Source organism: Spermophilus citellus (assembly GCF_964194105.1).
Source record: "Spermophilus citellus genome assembly, chromosome: 4".
Classification (NCBI taxonomy): domain Eukaryota; kingdom Metazoa; phylum Chordata; class Mammalia; order Rodentia; family Sciuridae; genus Spermophilus; species Spermophilus citellus.
In genome coordinates, this window is record NC_138185.1 from 184,030,053 (window position 1) to 184,036,052 (window position 6,000).

Below are 6,000 nucleotides of genomic sequence, written 5' to 3' on the forward strand. Positions count from 1 at the left end.
AGCCATCAATGAAAGAAGAGGCAGGGTTCATTCTGATAATCCATAAAATATTAGCCATGTACACAGCATAGAGTAAAGACTGCCTTAAAGAACTTTCAGTAAACACTCACATTTTAGAGGTCAGCAAATGGGAAAAAAAATCTTGCCTAAGGAAACTTTGTTGGTACAATTTAACACTGGCGGACGTATTAAATTTTCAATATTTTTTTTATCACAGCAATAGGCAGATCTCAGAAATATTAAGCTACTAGCCCAATTCCCACCAAGATTTTATTTCTCCATTATAACACCATTGCTGCTCAAGGGTCAAAGACAATGCTGCTGATCAAAGTGAACATGGTTACACAAAGTATACAGCATCATGAGTGAACAAAGAAGGCTCATATCAACAATTGTTAGGACTGGTCACCCTAGTGTAATTTTCAGGCTATGGGCCTGTGCAGAAAGACCCAAATCACCAGTTGAAAGACAACCCAAGTTGAACCTGGGTACCTTGAAGAAAATGACAAAGAAGTTTGGGAGACTGACCAGAGTGCAGCCAAGAAAATAAACTTAAAACACTGAATTTGCTGAGCCAGTTTATAAAGATAGTAATTCAACTGTTGCTCCACGAGGGAAACAGAGCACCAGGCTGGGAATTGGAAGCCTTGAGTTTCAGTCTCAGTACCTAGCACTAAGAGTCATTCATATTCTCTATTCGTGCTTCAGGTTTTTTTCATGATACATGCCCTTCCATTTGTAGATACTATTGTGGGTACTGACATAACAAAGGAAATTCATTTTTCAAATTTAAAGACTACAGTCCTGTCTAGTGAAAATGCTGTAGGTTTTAGAGCCCAATAGACATAGGTTTAAATTCCAGCTCTGCTGTAAACTAGCTATGCAATCAAAGGCAAGTCACTTGCCACCTCTGGATCTTGTTTCCTCATCCATTGAAAAGGTACAATAAGACTTGTCTCTGAGGATTGTCAAGCTATCTAAATGAGCTAACTATGGTAAGCATCTAACACATAGTGATGCTATACAACTGAAAATTATTGTGCCTGGTTTCTAGCCATTTCTCAGGTTAATCTTATGTAGACTATAAACATCTTGAAGGCTTGGATAATTGATTTTTTAAATCTTACAGCATCTAGCATAAAAATGAAATTATGAGTGGTGACTAGTAGGAACAGAAGGAGCAGTATTAGCTACATCAGAATCCACAGCAGCAGCAGCAGCAATAATCATGGTTATAGCAGTAGTTAACAGTAACAACAATATCAGTAGTAATAGTAGTAGGGCAATAAGAATAATAGTAGTAATCATTGTAATACTATCATAGACTGTTCTTTCCTATACAATGGATTATCTATCCCCACACCAAGAAGATAAAGTCTTACATGCAAATAGGCACTTATCTATAGATAGTGAATCAATAAGAAATCAAGCAAACCCTGAAAGCTGAGAAAATTCAAATGCTTATGGATATGTTTCTCCACACTGGTCTAGTAAGTTGTCATCCATACTGGTATCAGACATAGTATCTCTATGTCAGTGTTAAATATATAAGATGCTGCCAGGCACCACCACACTTGTAATCTCAGTGGCTCGGGAGGCTGAGGCAGGAGGATCTCAAGTTCAAAGCCAGCCTCAGCAAAAGCAAGGTGCTAAGCAACTCAGTGAGACCCTGTCTCTAATTAAAATACAAAATAGGTCTGGGAATGTGGCTCAGTGATTGAGTGCCCCTGACTTCAATCCCTGGTACTCCCCCCAAAAAATGCTAATAGAAGAAACTGGTAGAATTATAAACGGAGTGGTGAATTTAATTCACTCAATACTTGAAGAGAAAACACTCATGGGCACTTGTGTGCTCTCAAACTTCTTCCTTCTCTGACTTTCAAAATCCCCAAATCTTAACAGGCTATACTCTTCCAGGTTCAAAATCACTTTTCAGGTATCAGGAAAAGAGCAGATAGATGCAAATCACCAGCTGAAGGACAGGCCCAGTTTGATTTTGAGTACCTCTGGGAAAATGACAGAGAATTGGGAGACTAACCAGAGTAAAGCCAACAATATAAACTTAAAATACTGGATGGATTCCTTTACCTGTCCTCAAAAGTAAATTTTCCTCCTGTGGGAAAGATTTTAATCACTGTTTGAGAAAATAACCAAAAGCATGCAATGCATGCACTGGAACACCCTTTTTTTAATTCATGGCTTCCCATGGGGAAAATGAAGGAGAATGTTTACTTAATAATATATACATAGGTATATGCTTAAAAAGAAAAAAATTATAGAGTCAGACTCTGACCATAGCCATATATATAAAGAAACATTCTTCCAAAATGAGCAATTCCAAAGGGGAAAATATATTTCCTAATTAGCAAATATAAGAAGAAAGATGCTAGCACACTTGTATACAAGACTCAGTACAGTCAAAGAATGCATCACACCAAAAGGACAACACACTATTAAATAAACATCCTATTGAAATAACTCAAAGACTTAAAATATATCAGGAAGAGAACCACTTACCACTACTGTATAGCATTTTTTATTACCATGAGGATGAGGGACAGTAATCTGTCCTTTGAGAACAAACAAAACAGAAACCCTGTTTTCTGTACAGGCCTGATGAGCTCTCCATAACCCAGCACCTTCCTCCTTCTTCAGCAATAGGAAACCAGAGGTCACAAAGAAGGCTCCATTTGGCTGAACCCCAAGAAGGGGAGTAGTTTTTCTCTAAGCTCTTTAAGCTCTGAGGAATAGAAAGCTTGAATTCTCTCTGACTCTGCAGTAGACACACATGAACAGTGATCTTGGTAGCAGTACTGGAAGAAAGTGTCCTCAGCAAAATCTATCATCTTTATCTCATCATCAGGTCCCCAAGGACCTGAGCTCACAGGTCTTAAAACTTCCTGTGACCCACCCAAGAACGGATTTCCTGATTCTAGGTTCCTAATCTTGCCAAGTTCAGTATTTGTCAACAGTAGGCCTCTACTGAGTAATGGAAAAATACAAAATCTGGTGGTATCAAATATGTGAGTACTGGTAACTACCCATCAACTTTTAGACTGTGAGCTAGGATGAAGATATAAGTACAGTGATCTGCAGTAACAGTTTTGTAACATGATTATCTCACAGACACCTCTTTCTTCATTGGTGGCAAAGACTCCTTCATTTCTTTTTGATCCCAGAGGCAGGCAGTAGCAGAGAAAAGATAATGGGGTAATCTAGCAGAAACTGAGATGATACTGGGATTGAGAAGGAGCAAAACTAGGCTCCAACCCCATTATGAACACATACTAATTATTTTAACAGTAAGATTTGAAGTTACTTATCAGCTTGGGCTGGAACAAAGTGCTCTTCCCTTAAAATGGACCTAGTTGGCAACCCACCAAACATTTTGTAAACTTGAAAACATTATATGTAATAACTGCAATCTACACTACTATTACCAAAAAGATAATATCAAGAATCAAAAATTTGGGAATTATGTTTTACTCTATGTTTCTTGTTTTTAAGCTGTTAGTGGTTTAGATTTCTTCATTGAACTTTGGAACATTTATTAATCATGTTAAACATTCTCCACAGAAATTTTAAACCAATCATTGAATGGAAAGGATGGGGGAAAGCACTTTAAAATGTGCCTTTCCCTTCAGAGACATTATTTTCTGTTCCTAAAGAGAACACTTACCACACAGCCCGAAGTATGTACATTTGGATGGCCTTACTAATATTCAAGACAATTCTAAACATAAGCAGTCAATTCTTTTTAATTACAGCTATATGACCTAAAGGGCTTTCAAAACAAATACAGACTATGCTCCAAATATTATTCCCATTTCCACCCATCATATACACAGAAAATATTTCTGGCAGCTTTAGTATAGTGTTTTTGTCCTTCATTCCAGCCATGAGTGGTTTAGAGATACAGTGATCCAGCTTTGAAGGTTAAAATACCATACTATGTGATTCAGTACCAGTCCAAGGCACTGCAAAGCATTATAAGTTCTGGCCACTTCTAAAATTATCTACTACCTGATGGGTAAAATTTGAAGGGGGAGATGATAGAAGGAATCTACCATTTAAGTACTGGAAACAATTCTCTTCTTGCAGATAGCAGTACAGGGAGGGACTTGAGTTCTCCTTGGGATAAGCAGAGCCTTTATTTGAGGGTGGGGGCGGGGGAGAGTGGAAACTTTGGTTATACCTACTAATTTCTCTTGGGAAAAAAATGTGAAATAACCTAAATGCAAATGGAATATTACTCAGCAATAAAAGAGAATTAAATCATGGCATTTTCAGGTAAATGGATGCATTTGAAGAATATAATGCAAAGTGAAGTTAGCCAATCCAAAAAAAAACAAATGCTGAATGTTTTCTCTGATATAAGGAGGCTGATTCATAGTGGGGTTTGGAGGGGGAGCAAAGGAGGATTAGATGAACTCTAGATAGGGCAAAGGGATGAGAGGGAAAGGGAGGAGGCATGGGGGTAGGAAAGGCGGTGGAATGAGTTAGACATCATTAACCTAAGTACATGTATAAAGACAGAAATGGTGTGAATATACTTTGTACACAACCAGAAATATGAAAAATTGTGCTCTATATGTGTAATATGAACTATAATGCATTCTGCTCTCATATATAACAAATTAGAATAAAAAATATAAGCACTCTGTTTGATAGAGAAGATTTTCACTTTGGCTTGTGCTTAAGTGATCATTAGAGACTTTTTTTGTTGTTGTTCTTTTGTTTTAGAAGGGAGCTGTGCACTCAGGATAAGTTTCCCCTAAAAGGACCAGAAATTTACAATCCTTGATGAGACAGAGACTTGAATAAAAAATAAGGATTCAGAAAACCCACCTTAGACTGGAAGAAGAGAAACTTTCTCTTTCTGGGTCTTCTAGCAGGCATGCTTAGATTCTTAGGAACAGACATGCTCAGAGCACTCAAGGGTATTGTCACCACTACCACATAAAATTATGCCAAAAAGTAAGCAGCTAAATACTAGAAAAGTCCCTAAAGGTACTCAAAGTTGTGTAGTCTAAAGGTAATCACAATGCTATGGACTGAACTGTGCCCCTACCATTATTAAAGCCCTAACCCACAATGTGACTACATTTGGAAATAGGTCCTATAAAGTGACAATTAAGGCTAAATTAGGTTATATGGGTGGGGTCCTAAACTGATAGGATTAATGTTTTTATAAGAAGAAACACCAGAGAGCTCCCTAAATTTCTTTCTGCTAATGTGAGGGTCACAAAAGGCGACCATCTGCAAGCCAGGAAGAGGACCCTCACCAGATACTGAATAGGCCAACACAGTGATCTTGGACTTCCCAGCTTCTAGACCTGTGAAAAAACAAATTTCTGTTGTTTAAGCTATCCAGTTTATGGTATTTTGTTGTAGCAGCCTGAGAAGATTAAGACACATACCTAATAAATATTTCAAGGTATCTTTTGTGTTATATTTTGTATTATATTTTTATTATATTTTGTATTATATTAGCCAATCCCAAAAAACCAAATGCCGAATGTTTTCTCTGATATAAGGAGGCTGATTCGTAGTGGGGTTGGGAGGGGGAGCATGGGAATATTAGACGAACTCTACCTTAAATATTCTCATTAAACCTAACAATATAGCAGATCTTTCAAGTATTTGAATACCCAGTATGCTCTAGGTGCTACACTATGCAAGGGTAATCAATGATGAATAAGATAGTCATGGTCTCTACCCTTATGAGAAGTCTAGAGTGAAAGATATTAAACAAATAATTATACAAATAATTCATGGCAACTGTGACAGTTGCTACCAATGAGAAGTATACCCTACACATTTAAGAGCATATGTCAATCTCCCCCATACTCTATAAAATTAAGGGAAGATCCTCTCCCTGTGTCGCACAATAAAAAAGAAGATAAGGCCAGTATGGTAGTGGGTGTATTCATGGCTCAAGGGAGATCAGAAATCCCACCACATGATGCAAAGAGCATGCACCAGCACAGCAGCTTGATA

The 6,000-nt window shown here is 37.6% G+C and overlaps 1 protein-coding gene across 2 annotated transcripts in view; it reads right to left on the reverse strand.

Annotated features, from left to right (window-relative positions):
- The window catches only part of AKAP6 (A-kinase anchoring protein 6), a 532,388-nt gene extending 529,672 nt beyond the window's left edge, over window positions 1-2,716 (reverse strand). Inside the window, exon 1 of one of the 2 annotated variants that reach the window (XM_081290017.1) lies at window positions 2,518-2,716. The gene's annotated coding sequence lies outside the window, so the exon portion shown is untranslated. The remainder of the gene's footprint in view (window positions 1-2,517) is intronic. The other variant, XM_081290018.1, reaches the window with a different exon arrangement.
- Between the last annotated feature and the right edge of the window lie 3,284 nt (window positions 2,717-6,000).